Below are 25,789 nucleotides of genomic sequence, written 5' to 3' on the forward strand. Positions count from 1 at the left end.
GATTCATCTTCCCAGGTTTATTTCACTAGAGCCCAGACTCCATCAGCAGGCCAAGGGAGAATGGAAGCAGCACTCACCTTTGGCTGAGTGCATTCTGACTCCCAGGGCTGGGAAGAAGTGACCTGGGTTGGATCTGAGGAGGGTGGGGTGGAGTCGTTCCAGGAGGTGGTTCAAATTTCCTGAGTTTGAATATTTAATCCAGTCAGTGAACCCTGCAAAGAAAATGTCATTATCGTCTCACAAAAAGAATTATATTAAATTTGAGAAATAGTAACATATTAGGGGGTTTCTCCGTGCTAAGAAAAGCCTTTTCATACAATTCTGCATTAGTAAATTTAACACAATTCATTTTTCAGTTACGTTCACAATCTTTTTTGGAAAAGCCTGAAATAGAGGTGCTTAAGTTTTTCTTCCTGCTTAGTCCAATGGATGCTGGTATTATTTTTATTGTGTTGCATATGAGTGGAAAGTCTACAAATTAGGAAAAATCATGTTTCATCCAAAAGAAAGAACTAATGAGAAGGTAGTAGTAGTGATGTTTTAATTGTGCTTTTAATATAGTAGGTTTGGGGCGGTTCTCTTTGTTGGTAGTAAGGCATTAATTTTGATGTTTTATCTTAGGGGTCGGCAGGCAAACTTTTTCTGTAAAGGGCCAGATAGTTAAATACATGTCTTTGTGGCCATTTGGTCTTTGTTGTAACTGCTTATCTCTGCTCTTGAAGTACAGAGGTAGCCATAAACAGTAGATAAGCAATGAGTGTGGCTTTGTTATATTAAAACACAAAGCTTATTATTCTGCACCTGTTATGTTTTATCATTTATAAAAACAGGAAACGGGCCAGATTTGGTGTATGGGCTATAGTTTTCTGACTTTTAACTTATCATTATGTATGTCTGTTTTATCAGTTTCCTCTGTTTTTACTCTTAGTACTAATTTGGGGATTCTTCTTACAAAAATGTGTGGTGAAGCCTCTTCAGTATGGTGTTTACTAGTGGGTATGTCTCCTTTGGTTTCTGTGCAGGTGGTGATGTTGTAGACATATGCATCTGTGTGCAAGTGTGCACGTGGTGTGTAGTAACAGAAGAACATATAAGATTGTATTGCAGGGAAGCCTGTGGGTAATTGAAGCAATAGACTTTTATAAGACCACTGCTCAGAGCATGTTGTTTTCTTAGAGGCGTGGCCACAGTCATTTCTGCATTTGTCACAGCCTAACAGTTTCATCCAAACACACTGTGTCACATTTGATCTGGTGGGGCCTCCAGAGAGGCACGTTTCTACTGTGAGAGCGGGGTCTCTCATCATCTGATGCCCTGGCTGACTGCCCTATTAAAACAGCTTGATCCCCCTTGTTCACACATAAATGGAAACCGTAGCTCCCTTTCCTTGGATTGCAGTCAAAGCAAGATCATACACTTGGTGAAAGATAAAATATACTGGACAATTAAGGAGATGATTTTATTCAGGCTATTGCAAAAGGGAGAAGGTTTGTTAATGAAGAACTTCTCGAAGAAGAGGGAGAGATCCTGGGGTTTTATAGAGCAAGTAAACAAGGGAGTCAAGTCACAAGGGAGGGTGGAGTGAGTCTTATCTCAGAATATGAGAAGGCAAGGTGCCTTCCTTTTCTCTATGCCCTGAGCACCTCAGTTGCATCTCTGTGGCAGTCAGCATTAGATTTGTACGTCCCTACCTCCACTAGCCTGTTAGCTTACTTATCTTTGTAATACCCACCACCAGATACAGTCACTGCCTTACATTAGCAAGGTACTTAATAAGTATTTCTCTGACTTCTATTCATGTCTCTTTCTGTTCACGTGGGAAGAGTGGATGGTGATGTCTGATCTTTGACCCCTGAGAATTGGAGGAGAAAATGGAGTTTTCACAACATGAGACACCTTCCTTCTGTGTTACTGAGTCAACTGGAGAAGGAGATTTAATTCAGTGCATGATGATTATTTCTTGCATGACCCTGTTTCTGGGCAGATGGATATGTTTAAAGTCTCACTGAATTTTTACCAAAACTGCTTGTAATGTGTACGTATTAGGAGGTATTAGTATTTTCATCTAATTGCTAACATGTTGGGCCCAATTAAAAAACTTACTTTGAGGCCAAAGATTTATAAGTACAACGAAATTTTGAATATGTTATAAAATCTCATATGATTTATTATCTTAGAATTAGTTTTAAAGCAGATGCTTGTTAATGTCCAAATCTTGGAACTACCACTTACAGATTGATGCATTAGGCTTTCATTTATAATTATGGAGAATAGACTGTAATCAGATTAGAGCCCTACTATAGATATGCACACTTCAAGATGTGGTAGAATTTCCCTCTGTTGTAAAAGGTGAGTCTGTGAAATCCAAGTATATTTTCACCAGCTGTGGCTGCAATAGCTTCAACAACTTTCAGAACAAATGACTGTCTTGACCACAGAGTTTTAGTCCGAATCACAGATGTGAAATTTGGTGTTTGTTTTGTTTTTGCTACTCTCATTAGCTAGTTTATATTTAGACATACCTACTTCAGGAAGTAACTGGAAACATATTTCTCAAAAATGTTCTGTGAAAAATATTTTAATTTTACTTTTTGAAACAGCTTATCAAAAAGTTTCTGTTCATTTTTGAGAATTACTGAAATACAGTTGGCATCATTCATATAATTCTGTAGTTTTTTTTATCTTATGCTTAGTGGCCCTGCTAAAAGTAGCTTCAATTTTCTAGAGTAGTGTTTTTTTCAATAGTATGTTTTGGAATTATAAGTTTTGTATCCTCAGATGGAATATGTTTTATAATTATAAGTTCTGTATCCTCATACAGCATCTTACAGCTGGTGACATTGCTGCCAGCAGAAAGGAATAATATCATCTGAAGTCTTATTGCTCCTAAAAAGCTTGAAAAACCATCGTAGGAGTTTTCTGATTTTAATTAATGTTAGCAGTTTGAAATAAAAGAATGATCACTTTGAGCATTCTCTATGTGCCGTGCACTGTGGATAGCACTTTACATGGTATTATTATATCTTTTAATTCTACAAATATCTGTGAAATAGTTATCATTGTTATTGTACTATTTTATAAATGAGAAAAATGAGGCTTAGAGAGCCTCAAGTAAATTGCGTAGGTCTCCTTGGCAATAAGGGGCCAAATTCAGAATTCAAACCTTTATGACTTCGTATACTTAATGCATATTCTTAATCATTACCCTGTGTTTGAATGATTTTAAGATTTTTACACAATAATAACAGTATTTTTTATTTTCATGCTTTAAGACTTGTTTTGAAAATTGTTCATTGCATTACCGTTTTACACACATAGTATATTTGTTTATGCAGAGACACAGGCTAGTTTTTTGACAATTTTTCTTGAATTGTAATCATATCCTTTTAATAGTTGGAATTGAACAAAATGAATCTCTCTTCTATACCAAGTACAAATTTATTTGTTCTACCATGTTTGGCTACATAATTCATTCATCGATAAGAATTTTTTTTTTTTTTTTTTTTTTTTTACTGTCAGGCACTGGGCTAAGTACTGGGATACCGGGTTTTACAATAATGGCTAACATCTGTTGAGAACTTTTTCTGAGGGCACTTTAAAAAGTTCATGGGAAGATTTGTATTATCTTTAATTTTGTTTTTCCAGGAACCTAATATATGCCAGATACTATTCTAAGCCCATTATATATGTAACTAATATAATCCCCATAATAACAGAGGTAAATATTATTAGGATGCCCATTTCACAGATGATGAAACAGACTCAGAGGGATTAAGTAATTTCCCTAAAAACACACAGCTGGTAAGTGGCAGAGCCAGGATTTAATGCAAACAATTGTCTCTTAACCACATATTCTGTGGCCTTTCACACATAAACCAAATAGATAAGCTTCTGATGGAGCTTAGTTCACACTAAGAGAGATAATTACTAACTAACCAAAGAAATAAACAAGATACTGTTAGCTATTGCTAATAAAATTGAGATTGTTCTGGAGGAATGTTGAAAGCCTTTGAAAGTAATTACATTGATTCAGATATAGTTTATGCTTTTCAGTATATTAGTGATGTAGTTCATCATGTGATTTGTTTCTTTTAATGATTCATTCAAACAATGAAGAATATTTAGCCAATAAATCAAAAGGCTTTAAGTAAGATAGAAAGGAGGGTTTGTTTACTACATTTTATTACTCAAAGCCTAGTGTCTCTTGAAAACTTGAAAGAGGCAAGTTTAGTACATACAATCATTTTCCAAAAGGAAGTAAAACTTCACAAATAATTACCTCACAAAATAGTTTACCAAAATATATATAATGCCAAAATTCTTGCTAACTTTTATAAAGAAATGATTATGTGAATCTTTTATAACAAGTCTGCTATGCCCTGTGTATTTTAAAGTTAGAAGAGCTGATGAAATTGGAACAGTAAGTTGCAAACTTGCATGTCCAATGGCAGCAGAACTTTCATTACATTCGTTAATTCATTTAATAACTAATTGAACATCTACCACATGGCAAACTTTGTTCTCAGTGCAAAGATATGACAGTGACCACCATGGAAAAAGTCTCAGCTCATGGATCTACATTCCAGTGAAGGAACATAGACAGCAAAGGAGTATGTAACATACCAAGGAGCAATAAGTGATGGGGAAAGAGGGCACTGGGGTAGAGAGTGTGAGGAGCCTGGAGTTAGAAAGGTAAGGAGTGGCCTTTTTGAGGAGATTCCCTCTGAGCAGACACCTGAGGAAGTAAGGAAGGGAACCATGCATATATCTCCAGAAAGGAAGGTCCAGGAGAGGCACCAGCAAATGAAGGTCCCTGAAGTGAGGTTGTGCTTGGTTTGCTTGAGGTAGCCAATGTGACTGGCATGGAGTAAAGGAGGGGGAAGCAGTAGGAGATGAGTTTTGAGAGGTAGTTGGAGGCCTGATCATGGAAGTGGTCTATGTTAAATATTTATTACTTAAGTAATTATTTACCACAGTATACCAGAGCCTAGGGAAAGTGCTTGGAGCTCAGCAATTATTTGTAGTTATTTGATGAAGCATTTAATTTTAAGAGAATACATTAATCAGGACGCTTTTGGATTACATTCTGGAAATAGCTCAAAGTAGCTTAAATTTAAAAGGGGGGGTGGTTTAGCTTAGGCAAGTTAAAAGTTCCTTCAGTGTCTCAGATTTATGTTAGTGTATGTTGGCTTTCTTCTCAGCTTAGCTGTCCCCTTATGCTGGCAAAGGTGACTATCAGCAGTTTTAGTTTTGCATTAAATTCTACTATTTAGCAGTACTAATGGCACTCTAGCACTCCCCTCCTGATATTTCCCATGGTAATTTCAGATCATGGCTCTTATGGACCACCTACTTCATGTGCCAACTTCTGAACCAATCACTGATGAGGGTTTACTGCTCGTTAGTCATACCCGTTCAAAACCACCACCACCACAAACTGAGAATTGAGGAGTGATTCTCCAAGCAGATGTTGACAAGCAGAAATATGTACATGAAGAATAAGAAGAAGTAGAATCCTAATTCAGAAACATGTTTGCCTTTAGTTTTATTCTAAGGGCAAATTGGTATTTAGCAGTTCTGCCTGCGAAGTGAAATAGTAAGCCGCTCCGTGATACTGGCCGGAGACCTGGCTATTGACAGGATCTTGGGGTTAGTGACTTGCCCTGCTAAGGGATTCCATTAGATAGAAGGGTTCAGGAGTATTTTTACAACAAAACTATCAACAACTTTTAGAAAGCTACATTTTCAACACCAGAAACCCCTCTTATTGAGAAAAAAGAAAGGCAAAAAAGTGTAAGCTACATGAAGGCAGGGAGTCTTGGTCTTGTTTGTCATTATCTCTCTATAGCTTAGTACTGTATTTGTAAATATTAATATCTAATATATGACAAGCTGTGATAAATGACAACTGAGGAGCCAATCCAGAGGATAACTTTTACATTGTATTGGTGTTCCTTCTTTTAAATTTTAGTACAAATTGTAGTTCCAGCTCTGTACTAATTAGCTATGTTACCTTAATTATATCATATAACTTTTATGGAGCTTCAGTTTCTCCAACTGTAAATTAAATGAGAATAAGTGCTTCATCCTGTGGCGTGGGATTTAGATCTCTTTTTTTTAAAAGTCTGTTCATTCCTCTTATTCTACTGTTCATCACACTTACACCCATACATTCTCTGTCCAGGAAGGGTACTGTGTTTTACACATCTCTGTACTCCTAGTGCTGGCTCCAACTCTAAAAATCCTGATTCTTAGTATTTGTTTTACTTTAAATAAAGGGTAGGTTATAGATTATTTTCATTCTTTAAATGAAGTTTTATTTCACTGACATATTTTAAACAAGGGTTTAGGTATTATTAGCTCCTCCTTAAATGTCAGATCTTAATGATAATGAAGTACAAGACTTGTACATTGAAAACAAAACATTGTTGAAAGAAATTAAAGACCTAAATAAATGGAAGGGCCACTCCTATGTTCATAAATTGGAAGACTTAATATTGTTAATATGGCAAATGATCTACATATTCAGTGCAATCCTTATGAAAATTATAGCTTCCTTTTTTGAAAAAAATTAACAAGCTGATTCTTAATTTCATGCTGAAATGCAAAGTACTCAATAAACGAAACAGTCTTGAAACAGAACACAGCTGGAGAATTTACATTTCTTTATGAAAAGTTATTACAAAGCTACAGTGATCAAAACAATATAGTACTGACATTAGATGTTATGAATCAATAGAATAGAAACAAGAGAATAGAATAAACCTATAAATCCATGGTCAGTTGGTTTTCAAAAATGGGTGCTAAGACCATTCAGTGGGGAAAGGAATAGTCTTTTTTAACAAGTGGTGTTGGGACAACCGGATATTTAGATGCAAAAAAAAAAAGAAGTTGGATCTTTACCTTACACCACATACAAAAGTTAACTCAAATTGATCAAAAATGTATATGGAAGGGCTAAAACTGTAAAACTCTTAGAAGAAAACATAGGGAAATACCTTTAGGACACTGGATTTGGTCATAATTTCTTGAATATGATACCAAAAAACACAGGCAACAAAAGAAAAAGTAGATAAATTGGACTTCATCAAAACTTAAAGTTTTGTATGTCAAAGGACACTGTCAAAAAGTAAAAAGACAACCTCCAGAATGGGAGAAAATATTTGCAAATCATATATCTGATAAGAATTGTTTGAAGGTATACAAAGGGCAGATTGTCCACCTAACTGGAAATGTATTTTGAGGCCAAACAACGAAATAGACCATCCCATGCGATAAAACAGAGAACTTTATTACAGGGTAAGTTACAGAGTAATGGGTTAGGTAGATGACAACACAAAGGCATATGACAAACTTCACACTATTGCGAGGCTGGGCTCAGGTTTATATAGGCAGTTCTTAAACAAGCTTAATGTAACTAGTTCCAAATGTTGATGCAGGTGGCCAGGCCGGCTTAGTGTCACACCAGTACTTAATCTTTCCTTCTTCACAATCAGTAGGTTGTTCCTATCTGTTGTTCTAACTACCTTTGTTACTGTATAACTTTATGGGAAGGGCCTAAGATGGAGTCAGTTATGCTCACTGTCCCACAAGGGTCTAGTATGCAGAATGCTTACAACTAAACAATAAAAAGGCAAACAACTCAATTAAAAAAATGGGCAAAGGATTTGAATAGACCCTTTCCAAAGAAGATACACAAATGGCCAATAAGCACATGGAAAGATGCCCAACATTGTTAGTACTTAAGGAAATGCAAATGAAAGCCATAATAAGATACTGCTACACACCACTAGGATAACTGTAATTTAAAAAATGAAAAATAACAAGTGTTGGTGAGGATGTGGAGAAATTGGAACCCTCATACACTGCTGGTGAGAATGTAAAATGGTTCATTTGCTGTGGAAAACAGTTTAGCAGTTCCTTAAAGAGTTAAACAGCAAGTTACCATATGACCCCCCAGTTCCACTCCTAGATACATACCCAAGAGAATTAAGATCATGTATCCACACAAAAACTTTTACGTGATTGTTCATAGCAGCATATTCATAGTACCCCACAATATAGAAATAACCCAGATGTTGATCAGCTGAAGAACAGATAAATAAAATGTGGCATATCAATACAATGGACTGTTGTTCAGCCAAAAAAAAAGAATGAAATGCTGATATGTGCTCCAATATGCTTAAATAGTAAGAAACCAGCCACAAAGGCCACATATTGTATAGTACCATTTAGACTATTGACCCATTAATAGTGACAGAAAGTAGATTAGTGGTTGCCTAAAGGCTTGAATGGGAGGTGATGGCTGTGGGAATTTCTTTTTTGGATAATGAAAATGTTCTGGGATTAGTGGTAATTTTTGCACAACCTTGTGACTATACAAAAACCACTGAATTGTATACTTTTAAGTGGCGAAACTTATTGTGTATGAATTATATCTCAGTAATCATAAAAAAGTATTCTCATCTACCTGGGTGTAGCACATTAAGGTCAAAGAGGAAGTAGTCAAATGAGATATTTTATTTAGCCCAGTTATTTTACAGAGGATAAATTTCTCATCTTTTAAAACAGTCTAGATTAATTTGCTGATATTAAGAGTGTAAAAGTATTGAGTAGGATGAGGGTTGTTCCTGGTTGTTAGGGAGCTAAACATGTCATTATTGAGGCAGAAATACTAATGTGTGCACTGTTTATAAAATAGAATCATGTTGATTGATCTTTGATTTTATTTGAACTGTAGTGGAATCATGTTTTTTATCTTTGCTTATGATGTAATTTATTTTAGTCAATTCACTCAAAAGAAATTTTGTTAAAAAGATGAGGCTCTAATGTTTTGAGTTAGCAACTTGAGTTTAACTATTTAAATAATTCTAGGATTATTTAAATGATTAGATGATAATTAGAACATGATTTTTTGAAAAAAGACTCCATTTGTGAGTCATGTCGGAAAATGTTTCTTCTCTCGAGTGGGCCAATGAAGGTTATTGTTCTAATATTCTTGAGTACTCAGATAAGAATAAATTATAGGTATTAAAAAGATTTGTGTATAATGTGAGAAATAGCCCTTTTAAAGATTCTCTCATGTAATTCATTACTTAATTTATACGGGCAGCAATATAGACATTTGTCTACAGGATGTATATTTAATTTAGACTTGTAGAGTATTTACCTAATTACTTAATTCAGTTGTCTTAGAAAATCACCCTTTCCAAAACATTTGCATAAATTTTATTATAATCTATGAGATTAAAAATTGGCTCTAATATAGCATTATGATATTAGTCTTATTTTGTATATGAAGGTGACAATTTATGAATATCTTTTATAAACTGAGATGAGTCTGACACTTGATTTTAAATTATACAAAGGGAATTTTAAATGGAATTCTTAGGTGAATTTTCTCTCAACGTGGTGTTTCAGCGTACTAGTTTTCTATGAGTTGTAAAATCTTCCCCTTTTAGGGTAGGGATAAACAGTTTCCCTCCATAGGTGATTTAGTGGGGACTGGAGATCCCCACAGATGTTAAAGTTTTGTACTTTGCACTTAATTGGCTTAATTAGCATACAGACACATTAGTTCTTTGGTGAGTTTTGCTTTCCTCTGGGCCAGACATACCTATTCATTCATTACTTGACATATTTATGTGGAGTTTACTACTTGCATGTTTTGTACTAAATGCATTGTGATGTACAAAGTTTTTAAAAACAAATGTTCCTGTCTCCAGAAGCATTTATAATCTGCTAGATAAGATCAAGTACAAGGACGCAGGAAGATGATGTTATATAATGTTTGAGTGTAGATATGTTCTAGATATGTATGAAAATGAACATACTTTCTCCTTATTAATCTTGAAATCATGTGACTTTGTTTCAAAAGGAGCCTCACCATTTGCTGTCTATGTGACGTGGGCAATTTAACCTTCTCCCTAAGTCTCTTCAGCTGTAAAATCACATGCTGAGGGCTGCTCCACATCGTTGCGAAGAGTGGATGGGATAGTCTCTGCAGTGTCTACATAGGGCCACACGCAGTCAGAGCTCATTCAAAGTGGATTCCTCATCCTTTGTTTTGTACATTAGTGAAGAAGGCTTTGAAGGAAATTATAGTGACTTATTTTCATTATGTAAATTATATATTGTGTCTGAGTGGCTTAACATTGTAGGTTTAGGATAATGAGCTCTAATATAACCTACCGAGATCAGCTTTGCAGAAAGACGAACTTGAGTGGGTTCAAGGCCTGGCCGTGATGCTATGTGACTTTGGTGAGTTACATAGCACCTCGAAACAGACAGTCTGGATTTTAAATGCAGCTGTGCAACTTCAGGCCATTTACTTGTCTTCCCTATGATTCAGTTTTTCTGTCTGTAATATGCAGTTATATTTCTCTCAAAGAATCATTTTGAAGAATGAATGACTTAATGTGTAAAGCTGCGAGTACAGTGCCTGGCACATTCTAAGATCTGTAAAAGTAGTCATGCAGTAATATGTTTTGAGTACCTAAACACTCTAGACATGGGGAAGAGGGTGGTAAGTAAGATTTCCTGCTCATAAGGAGCATTAATCCATCCCTTTTCCAATGTATTGTAAATTTTAGACCTCACTCAGCCTTTATAGAAAAGAGTTCATTCTACTCAGGGTTTTTTTCATCAGTAAAACTCCTTGATGATTTGGGCTACCCTCTTTGCACAGGTTTTTTGGAAGCTGTCTGTGCTCTGTATATATCTTTAGATTTTACAAATTAAAAACTTTTTTTTTTTTTTTACCAAAGCTGTTTCCACTGCATATTTTATTAGTGTCTCATTATGTCTGAAGGGTCACAGGATGTCCTTAGAGGGCATTTTTCTTACCAACACATTTGAACTTAGAAACTGGAAAGCACAGAGTTAGAAGTGACATCTTCTGTCACACAGTCTCTACCAAAGATTTCTAATAGCATTGTCATTCATTCCTAGTGTCAGAGGTGTGTTGTCTCTGACTGCTGTACTGTGACTTTTTGTGGCACTTCCCACTGTGGGATAGTGAAACTGGATTCCAAACACTTATTGGGAAGTTCATAATTTGTTGTTTAGAACATTACTGATCCAAAGTAATAACTCACTACTCATGTTTTGGAGGCAACTTCATCTGTGACACAGTTATCATTGCCTTGCTAGTTTTCATTCCAAAGAATGTTGAAAAAGGAAAAGGCAAAAGGTAGAGTCAGGTATGTCCTGAAAATATTTAGCAGGTAAGACCAATATGATGATATTTTAAGAAGCTAGATTTTAGGTTTATTGTAGTCATACATACACAATAGAAAATATAAATATGACATCTTTAAGCAACACATACTCTGAAATTTTATGATAAATGATTACATTCACCCTTGATCATGCTGGAAACAATGCTAATTTATACACCTGGAGTTAAAACACTTGCCAAGTGGCAAGAGTAATTTAGAGAATTAATTCACTGCCAAAGATAATTTTTGAGAAAAGAGTATCTGTTTCCAAATGGCAAAAGAACATCATTAATATCTTTTTTAGCAAAGACAGGAGACAGATGCTACTAATAAAATATAATAAACTCCTCATGCTTGTTTCCAATAAAACACAAATTATTTCATGGTCCTGTAGTCGGAGCTGTCAATTTAATTTAGTAGGTTTTCTGTTGAAAAATATGATTTTTAAAATATTGAGATGAGAAGTTAATTTGCTATTATATACAACATTTTTGGCTAAATTTAGGGAACATTGTGGAAAAATGTGATAAAGAAAAATTAGGAAGCTGAAAAATTAAAAATTCTTGACTTACTGAGATGTAATTGACCTTCATGTGACTCTCAGTTTAGTGGAGAGTGAAAGGAATCCCTGGTTAAATAACTCCTTCCCTGCCCATCTCTAGGTGGCCATCGCAGGGCTGGCTTAATGGCCCTGCACTAGGAAGGGCCCTGCCCTGGTTTAATGCTCTGTTGTCTGTTGAAATTCTTAATTTTTGAACAAATGACCAGCATTTTCATTTTGCCCCCAGCCCTATAAAATATGTAGCCAGTCCTGGCTATTATTACAACTTACTTCTCTGAATTTCTGATCCTTGATAGATCCCAACGAAGAGAAGGATCAACAAAGTTCACTAGAAACTGAAAGTTCCTGGTCCTTCCTAATTTGGTGGTTCTCAACCAGGAGCAATTTTGCCCCCTAGTGGACATTTGGTTGTCACAGCCCAGGGAATGTGCTATTGGAATGTAATGGGTAGTGGGATGTTTAATCCTACAAATGCACAGAACAGCCCCCACCACAAAGAACATTTGGCCCAAAATGTCAATACTGGCAATGGTGATAAACGCTGCCTAATGTTATTATTTGTGTCTCCAGCACTTGATACTGATCCAGGGAGGTTACTCAAATACTTGCTGAGCCGGTGGGTGGAGCCTGAATTTTGGGTTGTATTCCTTATCATGTCCAGACTGAAGAACGAATCTTGTGAGTAGTAAATGTAGATTAACATCTGCACAAGGTGCAGTACAGAGATGCTCTCCTAAGGTACTTCCCATCTCACACTTACCTGATTAACTGGTAGGCTCCATACCTCTTAAGACACTCTCAGTTTGAAGGTGACTTTCCAGTATGCTCTCGCATGTGTGTTACAGTCTGTTGGGCTGTTGGTCAGCCCAACAAGTCATGTAGGTTCGTTCCCAAATCTGTTTATGCCATTCTTCTGCTTGCTGTAATTATGCAATGTAATCAACTATTACAGACATTTAGGGAAGTAAAAATATAGAAAAGGAGAGAGATTTCATTGAATGCCTAAATTGAGTGCTTTGTTTCTGGCAAAAGTGTCTTTCTCAACAATGTTACATGATTACAAATAAGTTATGGTTAGCCAGTATTTACCAAAGGATCAACTAACTTATAAAATTGGCATTTAAAGAAAAATGTATTGTGGTAACAATGCTTAACGTGAGATCTGTCCTTTCAACAAATGATTAAATGTGCAATACATTGTTGTGGACTATAGGCATGATGTTGTACAGCAGATCTCTAGAGCTTTTTCATCTTGCTTAACTGAAAACTTTATGCTGGTTGATTGGTAACTCCCATTCCTCCCTCCCTGGAATGCAGCCCTATTTTGCATTCCCACCAGTAGCAGGCATGGGTTCCAGTTTTTCTGTATCCTCACCAACACTTGTCTTTCATTTTTTTGATAATAGTCATCCTCACAGGTGTGAAGTGATATCTCATTGTAGTTTTGATCTTCATTTCCCCGGGGATTAGTGAGGTTGAGCACCTTTTCATGTACCTGTTGGCTGTTTGTATGTCTTCTTTGGAGAAATGTCAATTTAAGTCCATAGCCCAGTTTTTAACTGGGTTATTAATTTTTTCACTATTGAGTTATAGGAGTTCCTCATATATTTTGGAGATTAACCCCTTATCAAATGCAATTTTTTTTTCCCCATTCAGTAGCTGTCTTTTTCCTCTGCTGATTGTTTCCTTTGCCAACCAGAAGCTTTTTAGTTCAATGTAGTCCCATTGTTTTTGTTTTTGTTAGCTGTGCTTTTAGTGTCATAACCATGAAATCATTGCCAAGACCAATGTCATGAAACTTGTCTCATGTATTTTCTTCTAGGAGTTTTAAAAGTTCAGCGAATTATGTTTAAGTCTTTAATTCATTTTGAGTTGATTTTTGTGTATGGTGTAAGATAAGAGTCTAATTTCATTATTTTGCATGTAGATGTCCAGTTTTTCCAGCACTATTTGTAGAAGAGACTATCCTTTTCCCATTATATGTTCTTGGCACACTTGTTAAAGGTCGGTTGACAGTATGCTATGGTTTGAATGAGCTGCCTTCAAAAATCCGGTGTTGCCAATGTGATAGATTCAAGAGGTAGACCTTTAAGAGGTGGTTAGGCCGTGAGGGCTCCTCCCTTATGAGTGGTATTATGTGCCCTTATAAGGTTCGGTGGAGAAAGTTTGGCCCTTTTTTCCCTTCTGCCTTCTGCCCTGTGAGGGCACGGTATTCTTCTTTGGAGGATGCAGTGTTCAAGGCCATCTTAGAATCAGAGAGCAGCCCTTACCAGCTGTCAGTGCCTTGATCTTAGACTTCCCAGCCTCCAGAACTGTAAGAAAGTAAGTTTCTGGTTTTTATAAACTACTCAGTCCGTAGTATTTTGTTATAGCGGGTACTTCAAAAAGTTCGTGGAAAACTAGAATTAGAAGATAATACGAATCCTTCCATGAGCTTTTTGAGATACCCTGTAACATGTGGATTTATTTCTGGGCTCTCTGTTCTGTTCCCTTGGTCTATATGTCTGTCTTTATGCTAGTACCATGTTGTTTTTATTAATCAGGTATGATGCCTCTAGCTTTGTTTTTTATTCTCAAGATTGATTTTGCTGTTTTTGGTCTTTTGTGGCTCCATATGAATTTTAGAATTGTTCTATTTCCATAAAAATGTCTTTGGGATTTTGATAGGGGTAAAATTGAATCTATGTATAAAATCATGCCATCTGCAAACAGGGTCAATTTTACTTTTTACTTTTCAATATAGATGCCTTTATTTTTATTCTTGAATATTGCTCTGGCTAGGGCTTCCAGTACTATGGTAAATAGAATTGTTAAGATTGGGCATCCCTGCCTTGTTCCTGATCCTAGAGGAAGAGCTTTCAGTTTTTCACCATCGAGGTTATGTTAGCTGTAAGTTTTTTATATATGGTCTTTTTAATATTGGGGTAATTTCCTTCTATTCCTAGTTTGTTGAGAGCTTTTTGTTTTTGTTTGTTCCTGTTTTTAAATTGTAAATAGATATTGAATTTTGTCAGATGTTTTTTCTGTAACTGTTAAGGTGATTTTTTTTTCTTTCATTCTGTTAATGTGTTGTGTCATATGGATTGATTTACATATAATGAACCATTCTTGCATCCCAGGGATAAATCCCACTTGGTCATGGTGTATGATTCTTTTAACATACTGTGGAATTTGTTAGTGTGTTGTAGAGGATTCTTACATGTGTGTTCATTAGGGATATTGGCCTATAGTTTTCTTTTCTTGTGTTGTCTTTGTCTGGCTTTGGTATCAGGCTAATGCTGGGCCTCATAAAGTGAGCTTGGAAGTATTCCCTCCACTTTAGTTTTTTGGAAGAGTTTGAGAAGGATTGGTATTAACTGTTCTTTAAATGTTTTGTAGAATTCACCTGTGAAACCATCTGGTCCTAGGCTTTCCCTTATTGGGAGGTTTTTGATTACTGATTCAAACTCCATTACTAGTTGTAGATCTGTTCAGACTTCCTATTTCTTTATAATTTAGTCTTTGTAGATTGTTTTTAGAAATTTATCCCTTTCTTCAAGGTTATCCAGTTTGTTGGCATATAATTGTTCAAAGTAATCTCATCATTCTTTTTGCTTTTGTGGCATCAATGGTAACATCTCTTCTTTTGTTTCTGATTTTATCTACTTGAGTCCTTTGTCTTTTTTTCCCTTAGTCTAGCTATGGGTTTGTTAATTTTCTTATATTTTCAAAAAACCAACTCTTAATTTCATTGATTTTTTTTTTCTTTCTATTTTTTAATTCATTTATTTCTGCTCTAATCTTTGTTATTTTCTTCCTTCTAATTTGGGGCATAGTTCTCCTTTTTCTAGTTCTTTGAGGAGTAAAGATAGATTGTTTACTTGGGTCCTTTCTCATTTTTTAAATGTAGATTTTGTCACTGTGAACTTTCCTACTTAATACTGCTTTTGCTGCATCCCATCAGTTTTTATATGTTGTACTTTCATTTGCCTAAAGGTATTTTTGCTTTGAATTCTTCTTTGACCCAATGGTTGTTTGATTGTGCTGATGAATTTCCAACATATTTGTGAATTTTCCAGTTTTCTTCATGTGTTGATTTATAGTTTCATAGCATTGTGGTCAGAAAAGATATTGGTATGATTTCAGTCTTCTTATATCTGTTGAGACTATTTTTGTGGCCTAACATGTGATCTATTCTGGGGAAAGACCTGTGTGCTTATCAAGAGTGTATATTTTGCTGCTGTTAGGTTGAATGTTATATATATATATATATATATATATATATATATATATATATATATATCTGTTAGATCCATTTCATCTATAGTGTTGTTCAGATCTTCTGTTTCCTTATTTCTCTGTGTGGGTGTTCTGTTCATTATTGAAAGTAGGTTATCAAAATCTCCTATATTACTGTATTGCTGTCTGTTTCTCCCTTCTGTTCTGTCAATGTCTGCTCCATATAGTTAGGTGCTCTGACAGGTGCATATATATTTATAATTGTTACATCTTCCTGGTTGATTGACCCTTTTATCATTATAAAATGTCCTTCTTTGTCTTTTGTGACAGTTTTTGAGTTAGTCTTTTCTATCTAAGTAGAGCCATTCCTGATCTCTTTTGGTTACCATTTGCATGGAATATCTTTTTTTTTTTTTTTTATCTCTTCACTTTACATTTAGTTATGTGTCACCTTAGGTTGTCCTGGACTATGACCATTTCTCAATCTTTCCTCGACTTTGATGGCCCTAATAGATATGAGGAGCACTGGTCAGGTACTTTATAGAAAGCCCCTCAACTGGAATTTATCTGATGTTTTTCTCATAATTAGACTGGGATTATAGGTTTTTGGGAGGAAGACCACAGAGATAAAGTGCCATTTTCATAACATCACATCAGAGTATATACTATCAACATGACTTATCATTGCTGATGTTGACTTTGATCCACCTGACTGTGCTCTCTGGAAACGTCCCAGTGCAGCCCGTACCTACAGAGTGGGGAGTTATATTCCACCTTCTAGAGGAGAAGTATTTACATTAGTTATTTGTAATTCTTCAACATGGGAAGATTGTCTCTTCTCCATCACTTATTTATTCAATCACTTGTTTGTATCAGTGTGAACTCATGGATGCTTGTTTTATACTTTGGGTTATAATCCAATATACATTATGTATTTTGTTTCATAAATTGTTCAGCTTTGGCCACTGGAAGGTCTTTTAGTCGATGCTGTGTCCCTTTGAAATACTCCCATTATTTTATTTTTTTCCTTTTTGTTTGTTCGTTTTTCAAGCGTTTCTTACTTTCAGACACTGTATATTTTGTGTATTTCCTGCCTCCATCATAGAATCAGATTTCTCCAAGTTCCCTTTTATTGGAAAATAAGATCTGGACTCTGAGCGTGCTCCTTGCTACTTGGGTATTATTGCTCCTAGTCCCTCTCGGCTTATGGAGAAAGGAAATATGTGTGTATATATAAATCCATGTAGATACACATATCTATAAATATTTTTCTATATAATTATCTGCATCTATATTAAGCTAAACATGAGTTCATATTGATATCTCTAAATAATAATAGTAATGTACATGGAATGACAACAGAGGGGAAAGGAGATAGGGAAAAGTATAGGTAAGAGCTGACAAAGACAGAGGAGAGGAAGAGAATGGTTAGGACAAAACACTGAATTTAAGGATCTAAAGCCCATGTTTGTGGGTGTGAGTGTGAGTGTGTGTCTTTCAAAGGTAAATTTTGAAAATTTACTAATACAGGAGGATTTTTTGTATACATAATTTAAACATGAGATAAAGAAGGCCAATATTTGTGATGAGTTGGTTCTGTGATACACATATCATTAAAAAAAGGATTTTTATATTTTTCTTTTTTATATGGGACAATATATTGAAATCCAGGGTGAGGCAAATAGGCTAGAGAGGAAAAAGAAAGACAGAGAGGTAGAGACTGAGAGGTTGATCAATTCCTGGAATAAAATTGCTGCCTCATGGCTTTTTAGGATTTCTACTAAATTATTTTGCATTTTCATGTTTATGAATGAGGATAAGACACGTTAGTCATGTTCTCTGTACTAAAATGGACCGAGTTTGAGTAAGAGCTGTATCCGTTAATTTGCTGTGTGACCTTGGGTAAGTTACTTCTCTGAATTTTTTTAATGTTTTGATTTAAAAAGTGGGAATATCAATACCTGTCTTACTGGGTTGTTGTGAGGATTAAATAAGATGAAGTTTGTAAAGGACTGAGCACAGTAATTGGCATAGAATAAAGATTATCAAGTGTGATTCCCAGCTTAACTTGTGTGCTGAATACCATTAAAAGGTCCAAGGCTTTTTACCGTTTGCCTGGTATGTCTTTAGGAAGCTGGATAAATTCTAAGACTTCTCTCAAAGTTCTGGTATGACTTAGGTTTTAACCAGCTCTGTGTGCTTCAAACTTGTTGACTTCCCTGTTGAAAAAAACAAAAAATTGACATTTGATTCACTGCTGTTTTGCTTCATTTTAAGTAAGTTCTATGTATGAGAAACTGAATTTATTGACAGTTCAAAAGTACAGTTGTTTTAAATAATGAAATTTGAAATTATTTGACTTGCTCGCCAAGTCATATTTTTAACTCCAAGGTACAAATTTGGTCATGTCATTTAAATCTGTTCCTTAAGTTGAGTCACTTGAACCCTTACCTGTCTTATTCAAGGAAGTCCATTATCACCATTTTGAGAATTACCCCAACCTCCAGCCCAGTGCCTTGAATTGTCCAGAAAATCTGTAACCATACTCAGTCCACAGAGTGGGAGACAAGTATTTCTAACCCTAGTATCTGTCCTACAAAAATCGTTTTCTTCTGATTGTGTTCTGTTGACATACATTATAACCTGAAATGGCTCCTTGTAAAACACAGTCTTCTGAGGATTTTTTTAGTTAACTGTGTTTTTACCAAAAGAAGAGTCTAAAACAGTGTCTGTCCTCTGTGAGTTGTAGTGCAGTAGTGATGCTCCATTTTATGTTGTTAATGGGTTACTGTTGGTGAGTAAGTAGGTAGCATCTTAGTAAAATACTATTAGAACTGCTTGGTAGACAGATTATAAAAGGTATTAGTGGCTGTCAGAACTTAGAGTGCTTTGAACGAGTATCAGTGATTCATTCATTGTAAAAGCAGTAGAATTACTTATTTGTTTTCAAAATGCTATGCCCCCTCTGTCTAATTTCCAGATAAGCTTAAAAAAAAAACAAAAAAAACAAAAAAAAAAACCTTTATTTGATACAATAAACAAATAATTGTATTATTTACAAGTCACAAATATGTTAACTGTTTTTTAAATGCTTTTTTGTAATAAAGGGAGGTATACATAAATAACAAAAAGATAGAACTGATAATAACTTGCTAGAAAGAAAAAAACATTTTCTAACTTTGTTTGCTTAGCAGTTTGTTACCAAAAAAAAACCTCCAGAAATTTCACTCTTGAAATAAACACTTTTTTACCTTTTGAGGATGCCACTCCACATTAAGAAGCATTGTGATGTGTAAGGTTAGTTACCTCATAAAAAGATCAACTGCTCATGTTCCACAGCTAATTCGAGTATTCCAACTCTGTTTGTTAGAGGAGAACCATCCCACAGACTGGTGGTTTGTTTAGTATGAAAGGGGTATTTGTGAGTTTTTTGTGAGTGTCAGTTAGTGAAATGCAGTAAGGCAAATAAATGGCTATTATTCCATGTTGTTTCATGTTCAAAGTGTCTCAGTGTTTAAATTGCTCAAAATACCTGAAAATATCTTACTCTTGATAAAATAATGTGAACAGAAGATGGATAAGTAAATAGATGTGAACAAGATTTCCAACTAGGTGGTTTCAAAAATCTAGTGAACATTTAACTGGTTTTTTTATTTGTTCTGTTTTTTGTTTTTAAGTATAGTTTTTTTTGAAAACTTAGCATTCAGGTGTACAATAAATTAACCTTTGAGATATCTTATTTTTTAAATTCTGTTCTCAGTAATAGTACTTGTTCAGCATAACGTAAGGATAAGATTTTATATATTTTAAAATTAATATTATTATTATTTTTTACATTCTTTGATGTTGTTGCAGAGCAGTTGGGAGGGAGTAGAGGAAGAGAAAGGGGAAAGAAATGGGATGGAAGGGGGAGGAAGGAGGAGGGGTGGGATTGAAGCCTGTGTCACCCCCACATTCCCACAGGGGAGACCAGGGGGCTTCCAGCAGTGGCTTGATCATTCATTGCTGAGCTGGGTGCAGATGTCAGGGGGCTGTGGCAAAAGCCCTCGCCCCGCACCACCCCAGCTCGGGAACCTGGGGCCCTTCTTTCTGTGGCTGGGTTGTCATCGCTGGGCTAGCTGTGTGTGTTGGGGGGGGGGGGGCATGGCTGAAAGCTTTTATCTTAATAAAAGCATTTTAATGAACTGCAGACAGTAGAACCTACCTGTGGGTCAGAAGAATGCTTCATATAACACTGCTTTTTTGTTTGCCTTTTTGTTTTGCCTCAGAAAATGGCATTCATTCATATAAGAAAAAAAGAAAAATATGACAAAGGTGTCCATTCCTGGGCTCCCTCCTCTTCCTGTTCCAGTTTCTTCTCAGTCCCAGGATTAGTCCCTGGCTGGGTCCAACAGTCCTGTCAAATGAGGTCAGCAACACTAAGGGCCATGCGTTTACTGGATGTGTTGTAGAAGGTCTCCACGTCCCAAAAGGTCCTTCTGTTTTTTTCTGTCACTATGTTGATAGCCACACCCTTATGGTCAAGATGTCCGCCATGGACAATTCTTTGGATATAGTTTCCTGCTGGTGGGAAAATCATGGTTGATGACTAAAGAAACCTGCAGCGTGTCAGTCAGCATGTGGATGGGGAGACAGGAGGACATATTCTGTCCAGAAGGCCCTTAGGCGTATATGTTGGCAGTCAAAGGTCAAAAGAAGACACGCTCTCACCCATACAGACTGTGGGCATGCCAGATTTATCCCAAATTGCTATGTTTCTGGCGATTTGGAGAGGCACTAGTAGGCCCCTTGGAGACAGGATCATCTGGAAGAGCTACAATTTACTATCTGTGAGTGATCAGATAGGTATTTTTATGTAAAAGGACAGCAGTGTCCTTCCATGTACATTACTGGAAGGTTATTAACATAATATTCTATGGTGACCTTCTTATCTACAACCTTATGCAATCCTTTTATAAGCTTTCATCAGCTCCATGTTTCTTCTGTATGTATTGCTAACCTACTCAGTCACTTAGCCACAGGACTTAAGCAGGAAACAGGATCTCTAACTGATACTTCATCACTTATTTTTTTGTTATTTTTATTTGCTCTATGTATTTCTAAAAACCTCATTAAATTCTTATGTGTGTATGTATGTGTAATAAAGTAAATATAAATAAATTAAGATGCCACTGTAATAAAAATGCTAACAGCCAGAAGGAAAGGGGCAACACACAAGCAGTTATTCCATCTGTGATGCTCATTTGTTGAAAGTTTACCAGTTGTTTGGGGACAGGTGTAATATTTCCCAACATTGAAACCTGAGATCCAACTTGCCCCATTAGTCCTTTGGAGGAGACATTGTAGGTGGTCTAGTCCACTTTTTTTGAATAATATAACTTGAATTCTCTGTTTTTATAGTATACTTAAAGCTCAGTTTCAAAAAAATAATATTTTGAGTAAAATTCTGAAGAATATTTAATTTATCACTCTTATCTAAAATTTTTTACCAAGATATAATTCACATACCTTAAAACTCACCTTTATTTATTCTTTATTTACATAGTATAAATTTTATCCTTGGATCAAGCCTGACTGTCACAAAGTTGTGTATTTTGTCCATATAATTTCGGCCCATCAGAGATTTGCCTTTTTCAACTAGCAAAATATCATTATGTCACTGGCTTTCAAGGAGAGTGAAAAACAGCTTATGAAATCCCTTCTCCTGTTTTTTTTTTTTTTTTTGAGGCATATACACTGTACTCAGCCATGCCTTCCACATCAGAGTCTCCACACATGTTAGGCATTTTTGTAACCGTAGTCTATTCCACTGCCCATATTAATGCTTTCTGAAATCTCGAACCCATCTAGGGGATGGACTGTGTCATAGTCTTAGAATCTCAAGGACTTAGGAGAGTGTCTGGTTTGTGACATGTACTCAAAAGTTTTGTTGCATGAAAGAATGTATGAATGAAGATAATTTTTTAAAGAGACTTTCAGAGAAATTCCATAACCTCACTCATTTATTTTATGTTTTATAGTGCACATTGTTTAGAAATTTTATTTGTTTTTGCTGCTCTTTGGACCGATTTCTTGGCTTGTGTTTGGTTGAGATAGGGAATATGTCATTATTATTTGTGTTTGGGATTAAGGCGGTAGAGGGATGGACAGTACAGACTTTGGAGTCAAACAGAGATGGGTATGAGTTGGGGCTTTGTTAGGTTTTAAATGCGGGTTGTTGGATACATTACTTAACCAGACCATTGTCTCCTCATTTGTAAAGTGTGTATGCAATGCACCTACCCTATGGGTGTGGTTGCTGAGAATTGAGTAGAACAGTGCATGTGAAGCTCGTAGCCTGGCACATAATAAGTGCTCAATACAACAGGGTTTCATTGTAGTTGATATTCAGATAGTTGGCTTTCCCTTCATAAGGAATAAGCCTAGTTTCCTTAACTTGATCATTTAAAATCTTGCCCAATGGTTCAGTTATTCTTCTTCATTTTAGTTGTTAGGGGAAGAAATATTTATAGCCTAGTGAAAATGTGTAAGATCACCAATAAAATTATCTACTTAATAAAGTCATCATGCTAGGCTAAATTTTGCTTTGTATTATGAATTATGGGAATTCCTTTTCTTTGAAATTTTATTATGTGTACTCAGTTGTGTAGCCTAGTAAAATAAATTCTCAACAAAAATGCTGCTTCTGAAATTTTCATTGAGATGATTGATATCTTAGAAACTTATTGAAGAAGTGGTCAGAATTATTTTTATTTCAGACTAAATTCACTTTGTGATTATGTGCAGAATTTCTGCAAATCTAATTTTACTTATAGACATTTATATCCCAGTGGTACTAAGTAAAGTGAATGTTGCAAGATTGTGGTTTCAAGTGCCTTCAAATAATCATTTGGTCGTAAGAATAAAGAGTGCTGACCTAGAAGTCAGAAGGCCTGCATTCTCATTCTGATTCCCTCAGTTAATAGTTTGTGACCTTGAGCAAGTCATTTAGCTTTACTGAGTTTCATTTTCTTCATCTTTTCCTGCCTTCTCTACCTCAGTCACTGGGAGGGTGAAATGAGAGCCTGTTTGAGTATGCTGACAACTGTGGAAACCTAAGATGTTATTTTTTATGTAAGGCAATTTTTAGACATGATTATAGCATGTAGGCTAAGACAAGTGAAAATGTGTCTAGTTACCTGACTTTTTATTCGAAAATAATTTCAGAAATATTCAGGAAGTGTTTTTAATGATTTTTTTTTTTTTTTTTTTTTTTTGGCAGCAAATTTTATTTGCGAAGACATCCAGAATGGCCTGTTGTTTGCGTTCCCTCCCCAATATTTGCTGCTGGTTTGGACTTTAGCAATGCATTTCTTTTTGTGGAAGGCCAAGTTTGATTAAGTGCCAAAGTCAGCAGATAAGAGTTGAGGAAATTTTCTGAAAACAGCTGAACATACTAGTGCTTATCCTTTTAGTGTATGAGTCCAAAAGACTTCTGTTTGCTCAGCCTTGTTGATATTTATGTATGTTAATGTAATTTCTCCTGAGTGTCCATGCCCTCTCTTACCGTTTCTTCTCTTGATCAGGACCTGGAGCTTTTGGACATTGGGGAACGTGTTGCAGCCTGGAACTAGTAGGCTGGTCAGCGTTTTTTAGCACCTAGTGTTCCACTGAGACCAAGTAGCAAGCAGAGTTTTATGTACTGAATTGTACCCCCCACAGATTCATATGTTGAGGTCCTACTGTCCACCCTTCTGCCCCAGTACCTTACAATGTGACTGTCTTTGGAGATAAGGCCTTCAAAAAGGTAGTTAAGTTTAAATGAAGTCATGTGGCTGAGCCCTAATCCACTGTGATTGGTGACCTTATAAGAGGAGGAAGAGGCACCAGGGATGTGTGCACACAGAAGAAAGACGATGTGGGGATACAGCAGGAAGGTGCCCATCTGTAAACCAAGGAGAGAGAGGCCTCCTGCTGACACCTTGATCTTAGACTTCCAGCCTCCAGAACTGGGAGAAAGTAAACTTCTATTTTTTTAAGTCACCTAGCCACCCAGTGGTATTTTTGTTACAGCAGCTCTGACAAACTAATACATGGAGATCCTGGGTGTGTGGCACTCCTGGGCATATATGTTGGCCACTGGGATTGTAAGAAGCACATAAAAAAGATCCAGTATTCTTCATGTAAATTCAGTTTCAATTTGAATTTAGTAGAGGTTCACAGAGTTTATAGCTTGTAAGTTCATTTTTTTTTAAAGTAGAAGTGAAAGCAAAGCTACTTTTGGCATGGAAAAGACAAGCAGGACAATATTTGAGATAGTCTGTTTATATGCTTACTTTTACATCTTTGATAGTTTGATATGCTTTTCCACTCTGAAAAATCTGAAAGAATTAATGCAGATGGATTAAAATCTCTTTAAGAGACATCACAATATAAATTCGTCTTGTGGTTGTTTTTTGTTTGTTTTAAGTCATGTGCTTTCCCATATTAGTTAACCTACACCAAGTGTTGTTTTGATGTTAATATTAGTGAAACAGTCTAATTTATGTATGAATTTTTGGGGGGAAAGCTCTATATTCTTTAAAGCTTTTTAGTTGGTTTAATTTTTGTTTTCAAATATTGAGTCCTGTTCATATACCTATTCACTGAAATAACCATTTTACGGATAAGATAATGGTCCTGTCTTTTTTGTATATGGTGCTACACTACTGTAAAATGCTTGCACGTGCATCATCTCATCCTGTCATCTCAGAAACCTGTTGAGGTTAGCATTACTGTCTTAATTTTCAGATGAGGAAATGATTCCCAGAGAAGTTAAGATACTTTTTCAGAGTCACACAGTGAATTCATGGATCTCATGTTTCCTGACTTTCCAACCAGAGCTCCTTTTCTGCTTATTATGCCCAGGTAGACCAGGAGCCCAAGGACTGAGAAATGCATTTGACGTGTGTGTGTACATTGCACCTGTTTTTCTGTGGTGTGAGAGTATGTTTCCCTTGAGTTGTTTCTAGTCAATCCCTTTTCTTTTCTGACAATTTCATGGGAAGTATTTTACTATGGTGGGAGTGGTGTGTGTATTTTCTTTTTCTGTTATTTGTATGTGCATGCACACATGTGCACATGTGTATGCACAGGTATGTATATGCAGCAATATCAAAGTAAAGCTTGAAGCGGTGAGATTAGTTTTTAATCATCTGTAAGTTTGATAGGATGGGTGCAACTTCTGGCTGAAAAGAAATATTTTAAGATGTTTTCATTTGTTACTTCTTATTTCAGTGGATACCAAATCTGTTTATTAAAGTTAAAGGAAGGCATTTGGCTACATAAAAATTTGTTTCTCTAGGAAAAATAACACATAGTAATCTTCAGCCTCTTAAGGTAGAGAACAGTTCATGAAGGTTATGTGTTAGTATTCAGGTAGCTATTAGGCTTGCTCATTGTTCCACAAGCCTAATACTGCATCCCCATCTTTCACGTTTCCTAGCAACTGACTCACACGTGGAGGATGCAGTAGTAAAGCCATCAGGGACTTGCTCTGCATCTCTCAAGCAGCATCTGAGAAATGGTACCCAGACTGCACTGTTTCTTTTTGTGGTTTCTACTAAAAGCTTATCTTTTATGATTATTAGCTCCTAAAAAAGGATAGTCATAAAAGGTTAGCATGAAAAGTTGAGTAGTGATAAAATATTAAAGTCAAATTGTTGGAAATTTTCATCAGTAGTAATGTTTCTTAAATAGTCATTGCTATTTATGTAAGTCTTGAAATGATGGTTACTGGGATAGGAGATGAAGTAAATTCTGTTTTATATTT

The 25,789-nt window shown here is 35.7% G+C and overlaps 1 protein-coding gene and 1 non-coding gene across 2 annotated transcripts in view; one reads left to right on the forward strand and one right to left on the reverse strand.

Moving 5' to 3' along the window:
* SLC2A13 (solute carrier family 2 member 13) overlaps window positions 1–25,789 on the forward strand; it is a 317,237-nt gene that overhangs the window by 78,035 nt on the left and 213,413 nt on the right. The gene's annotated exons all lie outside the window — the stretch shown is intronic.
* LOC134361394 (small nucleolar RNA SNORA67) lies at window positions 20,669–20,809 on the reverse strand. The gene has a single exon (XR_010021421.1). It is a non-coding gene; the product is annotated as a small nucleolar RNA SNORA67 (small nucleolar RNA).

Source organism: Cynocephalus volans, chromosome 12 (genome assembly GCF_027409185.1).
Source record: "Cynocephalus volans isolate mCynVol1 chromosome 12, mCynVol1.pri, whole genome shotgun sequence".
Taxonomy (NCBI): Eukaryota; Metazoa; Chordata; class Mammalia; order Dermoptera; family Cynocephalidae; genus Cynocephalus; species Cynocephalus volans.